Genomic DNA, 13,237 nt, shown 5'->3' on the forward strand with positions numbered 1-13,237 from the left:
CCAGGCCGATCTGGTATTAAAAAAAAAAAAAAAGGCATTTGAATTTTTCCATACAGCTAGTTATAAATTCATTTATTTGTATTCCAATTATTTTAACCATGGTTGGGGGTCAAAGATTTTCATTTTGTGGGACCACCACTCAATAAATAAAATTCAAAGCCACAGCCCAGATTCGAACCGGCAACGCCAATAGATCCAGAATGGTATAACTGCGCCCAACCACAGAGCTACGGACGGCCCACCTCAAACTTAAAGTAAAATAAAATCTCAAACATATTCATTCCAGTATAAAAAATTTACATTTAGCCTAGGAATCTCCGAACCGAGTTATTCCCTCACTTGTGAATAAAAAAGAAGGATTCCGGAAGATCCTGGCGCTTCTGTCTCAACCGTGTCACTGATATTAAAACCCAATGGAGGATGAGCGAGGGTGCAAGCTGCAGAGGCTGTTAGAATTTTAAAAAAATATTCCACATATTTAATGACCATCTTATAGGTATGTAATTCAGGTAGATACGGATTATTACAAAAAAGTCTGCTAAGTACGTAACTCAGCACAGTTTTTCCCACTATTTCTTTAACTTTTTTCATAGATACTTATATTATTTTTCATTGCCTGCAAATTATCTTTTCGCACACATAAGAGAAAGTAGCAGATCATATTTATTTGACCATGTTTGCACTGATTTGAGCCAAATTAGTAAATGGAAAAAATTACTGGTAAAAATATAAGCGCCTATGAATATATTTTTTTCGACAATACTGTACAAAACATGCTCCAGGGGAGAGACTTCAAAACTCTCTTATACAGTCTAGTACAAATTATTCTAGGCCCAAACTCCACAGAAAAAAAAAGGAAACAATGAGGTGTTTTTCCACCTCTTTTGAACGAGCGTAGCGAGCGGAAGTCGACACCTTTGATTTAATTAATGTAATAATAAAAAAAGTTAAGGCAGGAATTTTTTATTTTTTAAGTATCCGCTTCTGGAGTTTGTTTTTGTATATTGGTACTTTTTTTCCCCTTAAAATTCCATATCTGGTAAATTATTCTTCTATTGGATATTTATTAATCTATATTTTAAGGATTTTGATAAAATCCTTTTGATAAATATGATCGTTTGAGAAATAAATCTACGGGATGAGCTTTTTTGAAATATAGGCGAACCATAGGATTTCTTTTTCGTACAGGTTAGTATATAGTATAGTAAAATTTACATGTTTTCACTAATTTGAGCCAAATTGGATAGCTTTTTTCGAAATATTGGTGTGTAACACAAAAAAAATTACTCATGCACAAACAAAATTAGAGGATGGAATTTGCTGAAAATGATATATCCATTTACACTGATAGGTGTAAGCGGAAGTAGTAGAATTTTAAAATGAAAGAGAATGAATTTGATAACTATCTAGGTACCAATTTGAGCGCAACTGTCCGACTACAGACAGACAGACCGACAGATAGGTGTGTCCAAATGTATCCCTTCTTATCTAAAACGTTAAAAAGTTTCGATTCTGTAAATAATTTTTTTTATTACTTTCCGTATCATGAACGCTTTTAAAATGCGCCAATTTTTTTTCTGGGGAAATCTTATTTTCAAACCAAAGATCCATTCATACAACACTTTAAACATTTGAAAATTTTAATTAAAAAAATATAACCTGATAAATTATAACATTTTTAGATACACATGTATTAGTTGTTTTTTTTTAATTTGTACACATAGACATGTTTAGGTGTTTTGTAAAAAAAAAATTATTAAAATTTTTTTTAGATTGGTGAACATATAATAAGATATAACAATAAACCAGACAGTTATAAGAAAAGAAAATGATGATCAAATGAAAGTAAATGTCTAAATATGAATCAAAACTCTTTAGTAAATAGGACTAGAACTTCTATTATTTTACAAAAAATGAATAAAAAAATTGATGACTCTGATATCAACTAAATTTAAAATATAATAGTTATATAAATGAATTATAAAATAATGTAAAGATATCTAACGTCAAACTAAATCTAGACCACCTATAACTCCACTATCGGCTTGCTGCCGAACTGGTCACCGATAGACTCAGCAACATGATATGTGGAAACGGCTATATTATTTTATGTATCCGACATATTTATGTAGAAGGCTCCTAATAATATGGAAATTTTATTACTTAATAAACCTTGAGGCAATAAACACTGTTACTTCAACAAAGATTTATGTTCGTTTAAAATATAGAGATTTATATTCTCAGAGAAATTCAATTTATTATTTTTTTTTATGTTGTTTATTTAATGTAATTTACATCTGTACAAAATAATAAATAGAATAAGTAAATATGTCGAATGTTTCAAATTTATTATTTATTTATTTTTTAGATAGTTTTTTATTGTTTCAAATAGTTGTATTTTATTTTATTTTTTTGTAAATTTCCTTCCTTCAATCTCTATATTAACAAAATCGTAATTAATATTTATAAAGATATTGTATAAACATGAATTAATTAACCTCAAGTTCATTAAAACAGCTTCGTCAAATAAACATAACAAATCGGTCTTGATCCATGGATTATGGCTATTGGGCTGGTAAGCAATCTATAATCTGGATAGTTATATATAGCTATACAAATATATATGTATTATAATCATTGTTTACTTCCAATTCCTTTAATTATGTTCAATTTTCCAGAAAATTTTCTTAAATTCACGATTAATAACTCATTGTGTTTGTTAGAAGAAAAAAACATAAACACATAAAGATATATAATTCCAGTTAGTCGAATGGACTTTTTTTCCTGAGCGTTGTAAAATGAAAATTAAAAAAAAAAAAAAAAGAAAAGATGGGCGAATTTTCCCCACAAGCAAACTCATTTTATACTATCTTTGTTTAACCTTATACCTTAGTAACATCTAAAAATTCTGCTCACAAAGAAAAGTAAAACGGAAATCTTTGGTTAAATTTGTATACTATTGAACCAGAACAACTATTTATTGTATTAACTAAATATAAACCTATAATTCATCCCATACACTCTACATAATAATTTAGATATCATTATATTTAAAAAAGAAATTAGTTATGAATATCTTTTAATTAAAAAATGATTAAATACTTACGCATATTTCTATTTTTCTCATTAGATATATTCCCTAATTCTTATTTTATTCGTACATTTTTTTTTTTTTGTGCTTATTTATTTATTATAAATCCCATTCTTTGGTTGGTATTATTATTGCATTTTATATTGCAAGTTATTTATTTAATCTTATATTATTCTATCACACATTAACTATACATTGTTATTTTTTTATATTACTTCAAATTCCAACCCTTTCCTGCTAATTAATTAAGTTTATTTCTGTAATAATTACGTATAATTTTTAATTTATTCGCATAACAAATATTTACCATTCATATGTTTAATCCTTTGGCTATATTTTTACAAAATGCTCAACTTATAAAAATTTTTGTAATTAATATATTTTATAGATATAATTTTCACTTGATTATTGATAGCTTCTACCAATATATGTTTCCATCTGGTAGGGCAGAATATTCAATTTGTTTCTGAATAACTATTATGTTATATTCTAACTTACCTAACTGACACAAATATCAACATATTTTGAGAATATTTTTAACTGTTGCTTGAATGACTCATTAAAATATTTATTGCAAACTGTTTTTATTTAATTATCTCTAAATAATTAAATATATTTGTTTAACTAGCCATTTATATGAGTGCTCAAATAATCAGTTCCATACAATTTGAAGCAAATTAATTAAAAATATTTACTCACTTGAGAGTGCTCAGATTTTTTAATTGCTTCCTTTTATTTATTTCTTAATTTTCAATTCAAAGTTTTAAATTTAATATTTAATTATATTTTTCATTGTTCATTAAAAATTAACAAAAACATATGTTGACAAAACATTGTAAAAAACTTTTTTTTAAACTATTTGACATAGAAAATAAAATTATTTCTTACACAAAACTATTTACATTATGAGATGTAACCAGAAAGTATAATTTTACTTTATTGCAAGAATTGAAAAAAGTAATTGAATTTGATATTTAAAATATGAGTCAAGCAACGATCAATAACATCAACACTGTTTGGTATGAAATGTTGTTAGCAGATATGTGAAATATTATTCAAAATGTAGCTACACATTGGAAAATAAAAAAAAAAAAAATTACTCTAAATTTTGTGTTATTTACCTTAGATAAATCCTGACTGCAGACTCAATCTTTACGACACCAGAAGTTCAAGACGAGTAATATTTTTGAATTACAGTTGTTTTAGTTTTTATAGTTTTTTATCCCTGCAAAAGAAATAAAATATTCACTAATACAATTTTGAAAAAAAAAAAATTATACAATATTTAAAATTTTAATAAATTTATATTTCAATTTAATATTTGTTTGTATTGTTTTACATAGTTTTGTATTATTAGCGAAAATTTGAGATTTTTTTTTTCAAGTAAACAAGAGAATAAAAATTGAGGCAAAAACTTGTTTTTAATAACTTATTTTTATATATTATTGGGAAAAAACGCGTCCCCTAAAAGCGGCACGTTTCTATCGCTTTAGTATCAGAAGAGCAGGAGTATCAAGGAGGTTATAACTCCATCTATCTACGTGACTCTACTGTGATCAAAATGTTGTCAATGTACTGTGTTTAATTTTTGTGTGACTTTATTGTCTCTGTGTAGTTTAGATAGTAATATAATACATAGCTACATACATGGTTTCGTCTTCTTAAAAATATACTATTTTTTTTACAGAACAAAAAAATTCATCAACGTAAAACATTTTTTTTTTTTAGCTATATATATAATAAATAATAAATATATGTTATATAAAGGAATAAAATTTGGGGAAATCCAAGAAATAAGGGAAAACGCTTCCCCTAAAGCGGCAAGTTTTCATCGCTTCAGTATCAGGAGATGAGGAGCACCAAGGAGGTAACGCTCCAATGTTTCTCTTATAATCCTGGCTATACAGAGAATGCCAATTCTAGTGAATGCTTGGGTATATACGTTTATTTTAATATCTGCATTAGTTAAATATCATTAGGTATTTAATATTATATAAATTAAATATAAACATAAGTTAAATATATTATGATGAAATATGTGATATACCTTGTATAAAATATTCCGTACTCATTAATAACACGAAGCTTCAGTGTAAAGAGTTTCGTAATTGATTATTTAAATAAATTACAACAATTTTGTATTTCACCAGCTTAATTTATTCAATATTTATGAGATCAGACCCACTTTCCGACGCGAGATAAGAAGTGAAGTAGAAATAGACTTTCACGCCAATTAATTATAGATCAAGAAGTCGAAAGTTGGACTTTAATGTTTATGTTTATACTAAGAAATTCTAAGTCGAAGGTGACCAGATGAAATTCACAAAAAAAACTCGTTAAAAACATTCTAAGAAAGATTGCTGTTTTACCAGTTTGAGGGAAAAGTAAAAACTCTGAGATGGACTGCGTTATGGCTTGAATAAATTATCTAAACGTAACTCGAATGCTTCATTCCCAATATTTTAATGTTTTATTAGGTACGTATGGTTTTGTTGATAGCCCTAGATGGACAATTTTTCCTCCTTTTTGTATTTGCTTGAATTCAAAAGCTTATTTAAAATAGTAGGTTCTATATAATGTACTCAGCGAGATTAAATAACAAATAAATTACAAAATTGAAATCAAGAAAGTATTTAAATAGAAAAAATTTAAGTCTTTATAACAGCTCATAAGTAGGAAAAGGTAATTGGAGTGTCACTAGTCTATATATATTATATTATATATTATATGTCTATACATAAATATATGTATATATATTTTTTCACTACCTTTTATGTTGGTTTGTCTATTTATCTTCTGTATTTGATAATTTTGATTTCTGTTTAAACTTGTAACTATGTATATTAACAGTAATTGTATCTTTTGGTTATTATTTTAGTTAACCTGTATTTGATTCCATTTTTTCTATTTTATTAGTTGTCACCTTATGATTAGTAATATGATATGATAGTTTTATTTTGTTTGTTCTATTTTCCCTTAATACGTTCTGTTAATAGTGTTGTTTATTTTTTATCTTATCAAATTCATAATTTCATTTTTATTTTGAAAATTTTATTAGCCTTAAAATATTATTCTAAAGGGATCAGTCCCATCATAAATAAAGAATATTATTATTATTATATGAACTAATAAGATTCATATTATTCTAATGGGTTAGATAAATTTATTTTTAGGCGGTTTCGTTCAAAAATAATTTTTTAAAAATTTATTTCATTCAAACCAGTCGGCGTTGGCCTTTAAAGCGGTCATATTTCTTGTTCGCAATTTCTTGTTCAAAAGCTGATTCAAAAAATTCGCCCAATTCAATCAAATAATATAGCAAAAAAAATATATATCCGAACCCTATAATTAAAACAACGGCCTGCTCAATCATAAACCCTGCAGGACGCCTGACGATGAGGGCGAGGCAGAATCTTAATGGAGCACTTTCCCTTAATTAGAGCAACTAAGCACTTATCCACCATTATCGCAGCTTCTCCTCGGAATAGAATATAAATGGCAACATTATGTAAATCTACTTTCTTATTGGTTTTCTGGATATTTTTAGCTTATATTATTTTTTTTATTTAACACTTTTTGAAAAAATAGAGTTTGATCCAATCTACGTTTTAAGATATCTTTCATGAGGTATTTGAACGAAAGAATATTTTGAAATAATGGGAAGTGTTTGTTAATATGAACATGAATTAATTCTGCTGTTTAATTTGTATGGAAAAATTCATATTGTTTAAAGTGTCAGTAGAACGGTTTAACTTGGAACATAAACAATTTTTTTTTTATGACAGTGCACTGCGTTCGTTTTAAAAGAGTTATTAAAATCCCGTTTGTCCAGAATAATGTTACAATGATTGTAATTAGAATATGATAGCTCGCTTATCAAACAAATGTATATTCCCCATTAAAAAAAAAAATGCATAGTTTTAAAAAAAAATATGAATTATGAATATAATTTAAAAAAATAGTTTTTAAAAGTAAAACTGGAACTAATATACAATCCAATTTACAATTTATTTAATCTAAACATATATTTAAAATAACAAATTTGTGAGTACATTTTAAATTATGTGATTAAAATCACAAATATCTTTTGACATTTCGAAATATAATTTTGTATTAAGTATTTTTTTTTTTTTTAACTCTTTCCAGTTAAGACCTATATTTCACACATTTTTTCATCATTTTTCGGAACCCCTCCACTAGGGTCAATAATTAGAAATAATTTTACCAGTTTTGATTTAAATAATGCCATGATATTAGAAAATTATAAAATAACCAAAAAGGAAGGTCAAAAGAGGCTATCTGTATATATAAAAAAAAAATTAAAAATACTTTTATTACTACGTTAATTACAAAATTGATATGAATTATGTGGACATAATAAACAATTGAGAATTATTATATTCTCTAATATATCAAACTTATTCCTAAAAAATAAAGTAAAAATTAGAACAAAAAAAAAATCTCTATACATAAAAGAGAATGCTCGAACCTTTGTCCTCAATAAACTTTTGAATTTATTAGACCAATTTACGTGCTGTATTTTTTTCAAAATGTTCCCTGTCGCTATGGGAAGGTTTGAGAATAGTAAACGAAGTATACGTTATTTTCATAGTTATTGTACACCCATCAATTCGTCTCTTTCCAGAGAATAACAAAAAAGCATTAATGATTCTATAAAGTTATATTATATTTCAAAAAATTATCAAAGCATTATATGACTTGGGGTAATGTAGGAAAACTATTTTTTTTTTTTTTTTAGGAAAATGCATTTCATATTCTTTTTTAGTGTCGTCTCAAACTACCGAATACCATTTTTCAAATAAATTTCATATAATCGTTCATAACACAACGATAATAATTCTGCTCTTTCAGTCTGCATAAATTTACTCCTTAAGAATCTTCTACCACACTTAGATTGGTCAATTGGTAAAAAAAAACTGTACAAATTTCTGTTTCGTTACATATCGCATATATTAGTTAGATCTAACCAAATCATAATAATGACGTATATGTAAATGCTTAATTTTAACTAAATACACTAATTAATAATAAACATTAAATCGTTATATATCCTCAAGTATAGCAGCGAAACATTGTTGGGTCAACAAGAATAGTAAAGATTCTGGGAAATAACATAACAACAGTAGTAGAGAGGAGGATTTAAAATAATAAAACTTAAGTAAGAACCCAATTAGTTCAGTGTGATAGTGAAACTAAATTGCTTTGAAATAGTACAGGTCATGAAATATTTTAATCAAGGACCAGAGTATAGAATAAAAAAAATATCATGTTTTTAAAAAGTAATATTCATGCTTAAACAAACGTGTTTATTTCATATGTTGGTAAAAATATCTGAAACAGTTGATACTGAAAATATGACGAGAGCCCCAGAAAAACGTGGATGAAAAAGTGTGATATAATGATATTAATATAGAAGGTACACGAGGAGGAAAAAAAAAGTTATTTTACCCCAATTTTTGATTACTTAAATGAAAATTATGTATAATTAATAGCCAAAATTGGCGTTTCTGCCAAGTATAGGTTGGGGTAATACAAAATGACGGCTGTTTCAAAACTATAAAAAATATTATTTTTTCTTTCGGAACTCCATATCTTTTAAAATTATTAACAACACTAAAAAACCTAATAAAACTTAAAGAAGAGTAAATTTGCTAAAATATGAACCCCAATAGAGGACTAAATATATTCGAATATGAATATGAATTTTATACATGAAACATTGTCCAAATAATTATATTTTAGCAAATATGAAAACTAAAACCCCTACGATGACACGTGTAATAAACTACTTCATAGCACATTAAACTGGTTTTAATTTGGGTGCTAACCTTCGAATATCAAACGTATCCAATCCTTTGAATCCAAAATCCTTAGAACCATAGTTGATGCACCCTATTATGTTTCTAACACAACACTACACCATGACCTACATATCCCTTTTGTCTTTGACCTCATATCAACAAATTCTCAGAATTCCATATAAACCTTTCCAACCATCCTAATCCTTTGGTTCAACCCTTATCTAGTTCCACCCATCCCTACAGCCCACCTAGAAGGTTGAAACCGTAGTGCCCAAGAGATTTATTGTAAAATAAAAATGGACAATTGCAGTTCTGGCAATCGTCGGATTCTCCACTCAAGTTGAGTGTTTGCGGCTTTAGCGCACTTGCTCAGCCTCCACTTATCTTATCCACTTATCCTGGGTCTTTTGAGCTCTGGTCTACCCCTCAAACGTGGGATTTAGAGTGAGCTCAGAGATCCTCAGGTCGATTGTGTAAATATTGTATATAAGAGTGCAAATGTGACTAGAGATTATATTATTTTATTTTTTCATACACATGTTCATTTTGTTTATCCTTCTGTTTGTATATATTTTAAGAGAGATTTTTTTTTTCATTTATTTGTTCATTTTTATTCTTATTTTATTTTATTTTAGTATGAATGTGATCATTCATCACTATTACCTATTGCCCACAACAATGTGGCAGATTGTAATATCTATCAATAAATAAAAAGTATTTTAAAACTAAAAAAAAAAAATTGGGTACTGGCAGACATCTGTCAGACGAAGTAAGTCTAATACTATATTTGGATTGTTTTTCATAAATCCAAAAAGTCTGTCCGAACAAGAAATCAACATTTGGTGAATTTATTTTGTCAAATATCGCAACTACTATTCCTACAAAGATATACGCTATTAACTACTATATACTACAATAAATTAGCTGATTTGAATGTTAATAGATATTTGTACGTCGAATGGATTTTCATACATAGCTTTGTCAAAATAAATTCATTAACTACTAATTATTCAATGCATCTTTTACGAAATGATGGTTTTTTAAGAAGATATATCTCGAGAACTATTGGACGTAAATGGCTAAATTAGGGCTTTTATTTTAACAAAATTACTCTTATTTAAATGATGTTATATCAGATTTTCTAATTTAGTGGACAATTTTAAAGATATGGAGTTCTGAAAGAAAAATTAATTTTTTTAATGTTTCGAAACAGCCACAATTTTGTATTCCCGCTACCTATACTTGGCAAACTCATCAATTATGACTAGTAATTATACATAGTTTTCATTAATGTAATCAAATATTGGGGTGAAATAACTGCCTTTCTTTTATTCCGGCTCTTATATTACAAGGAGTTTTCACAAAAATGTCCAATACAAAAAGAAGAAAACCTATCACGAAACACATTGTATAATTTTGTATTTTAAAGAGAAAAAACTAGAATAAATTTAAAATAAATTAAATTAAACTAAATATTTATAAATGGAATAATTTCAATAAAATGATAAATTAAAAAATATAAATATAAAATGATAAATTTTATATTATGTAAATTACGTAAGAAGGAAAAAAAAAAAATAATGTAATAGAAGAAGCTCAAACTATTATTTATTTTATTATCTTCAATAATTAATGTAAATTAGTGACACTAATGTACTTTTTTTTACTTAAACGTATATCCCGCCTTTTACTTCTAAGTTCTTGCTATCCGTAAAGAACTATGTTAAGTGGAATACAAATCCTTCGACGTGGTGGTCAGGTGGAAGAATGAAAAAAAAAAAATCGAAATGGAACTGTAGACAGCGTTAGGGGGTCATCTCGGCCGGACTTTCACGACAAGTTTCATTTAATATACAGTCAGGAGTACGGCCTCGATCCAAGGGAAATCGGACCGGTAACTGAAAAGAGGGTACCTCATCCATTACATTGTGTCTTATCTCCCAATCATAATTTGAATTCAGAAATATTTGAAAAATTAAGAATTTGAAAAAGTCTGACATTGTCCTTGGAGGATTCTTGCTGAGGTTAATTTATGCCAACATTTTTCATACCAACAAATTCCAGTATTGAGAATTTTGTAAATTAAATCAAATTTATTCACATTAAAGAGGTAAATAAAATTCTTGTCCTTGTGATGGTGATTAAGATACCGAAGCCACAATTTTTTTTTTCAAACTTATAAATTATGAAAAATTTGGAATATCTGTTTATATCAGAAAAAATAAAACGATATATACTAATAACAAAATTAGAATCCACTTAGTTAATTAGAAAGCTGAAATCTTAGAATAAAATGAAATTCAAATTTCTTTGCGTAATAAAATTAATAAGCAGGACTCGAATTCCATAAATATAGATGCCAGAACGCAACCCTTCCAGAAGGAGTGGGGGTATTATAAATTATTGGTCTGAAATAAAATCATAATCAACTTTTTTGTTTTTTATTTTGAACACTTTCCTGGTCATTTCAGAAATACTGGGGAGGGGTGGGAAATTATCTGTAGAGTACCACCTTATTCTTACTATGGTGGGGGTCAAGTTTTCATTTTGTGGGACCACTACCGAAATAAAATTCGACCTCCCCTCCTACCCCAGGCCGGAATATAACGGGTGCGCTGAAGTCGCTGGGTTAAAAATAAACCCAAAATAATTGAAATGTGAATTGTTCGTAAAGGGAAGTGTGAAAGGTCATAAGTATAATTAAATAAATGTTTACAACTATTTTAATTTCTTTCCGGTGAGTTTCCTAACCAGAGTGAGATAGTCGAGATTTTACTAAGTATAATGCACTGTGGTAAATTTTACATGTCAAAACTTGCTGACTCAATAGATATTTTGTTATGCAAATTATGTTATGACCATGCTTCATCTGATATCTGACCGAAATCTTTGCTTTTAGGGGGAAAAAAATGCAAAAAGGCAAAGTCATTAGTTCGGACATTGATGAATATATAATAGAGGCTTAAACGCTTATTTTAATATTAATTTACATTCTGATGAATTCTGGAGTGATTTAGGTTCTGAATAAAGGAATTGTATAATTTACTGAATACCATAAAATATTATCAAACCATTCTAGTATTATATAACTGTTATTATAACTTACTGTTTCTATATTACTAACATTATATATTGTATTTGTATTATAATCACTAACGTTATTAGCTATTATATTATCACAATTAATATATTATAAGCATATACGTCTACAGTACATATTTATTATTATAGCAATATTACGTTGTATTGAGTTATAAATTTGAAAATAACTAACGGTGATTGATCTCAAATTAAAATATTCTGTTCGTCCCCAGTGTTGTCGCTCTTCGGGCTGATAATTATACTTCAGCGCACAACACTGACATTTGATAGATCTTTCTTTATCTGATCATCGTTCCTTCGAATTTCTATTCCTCTTACTGTCCGTCATTCATATAATTATACATCTGACCATAACCATTGGTTTCAAACCTAAAAAATTTTAAAGGGGTTATTCATATTACCAAATCCTACAGAAATTTCCTATACCTGAAATGTGAATGTTTATGAAAATTAAAGAATCAAAAAAGATTTTGAAACTTAAATTTTAATTAATATTTTGTCTCTTGTAAATCTTTGTATTTTAAATAATTCTAATATTAGAAACCTGCTCTTCAGCAAAAATCTTTTGAACGGAAGCGATTCTGTCAAGTCAAATTCGCCAACATTCCGTACTACAACGACTCTAAACAAGAAAAAAGATTATGGAAATCGCTTGGTCATACTTTTGGGGAATCTGACGGAACCGTTTAAAAGAAGTTACTCGAGTGGAACCGACGGGGGAAACGAAGAGGACCTTCATGGACAGGGAATACTACGTAACGTTTGAAAACGGAACCAGATGGTTAAGAAGCTGATGGCAGTTTCTTTTGAAAGATTGTATGAGAGTGAGAGAATTATATCAAATATCTCTGTGATATCAAACTAACTCAAACTTATGCAAGGTTACCAATGCTATATCCTATCCTAAACAGAAATTCCAAACTAAAACCAGAAAAAAACTGTTCTTATATTTAAAACAATCCTCAGGCCACTGCTGATGTACGGCTGTGAAGTCTGGGGAGCGGCATCCTTCACGAAAAGGAAAAAACTACAATCTTTTCAAAATAAAGTCCTAAGAATGCTCCTTGGTTCATAAGAAATAGCCAATTGCATCGCGAATTACAAGTAGAGTCAATAGAGGATTATATCAAAAACGGTTCATGAAATTCCACTCCCAGTTGCCGACAGTTGAAGGAGCAGTGACCTACAACCTGGGAAACCCAACCTCAACCGGAAGACTGAA

The 13,237-nt window shown here is 28.0% G+C and overlaps 1 protein-coding gene across 1 annotated transcript in view; it reads right to left on the reverse strand.

Moving 5' to 3' along the window:
- The window catches only part of sha (shavenoid), a 159,137-nt gene that overhangs the window by 75,312 nt on the left and 70,588 nt on the right, over nucleotides 1–13,237 (reverse strand). Inside the window, exon 2 of the mRNA XM_024361079.2 lies at nucleotides 4,213–4,316. The gene's annotated coding sequence lies outside the window, so the exon portion shown is untranslated. The remainder of the gene's footprint in view (nucleotides 1–4,212; nucleotides 4,317–13,237) is intronic.

The sequence above is a fragment of the Halyomorpha halys genome, unplaced genomic scaffold (genome assembly GCF_000696795.3).
Source record: "Halyomorpha halys isolate HHAL.00 unplaced genomic scaffold, Hhal_1.1 Scaffold1294.1, whole genome shotgun sequence".
Classification (NCBI taxonomy): Eukaryota; Metazoa; Arthropoda; class Insecta; order Hemiptera; family Pentatomidae; genus Halyomorpha; species Halyomorpha halys.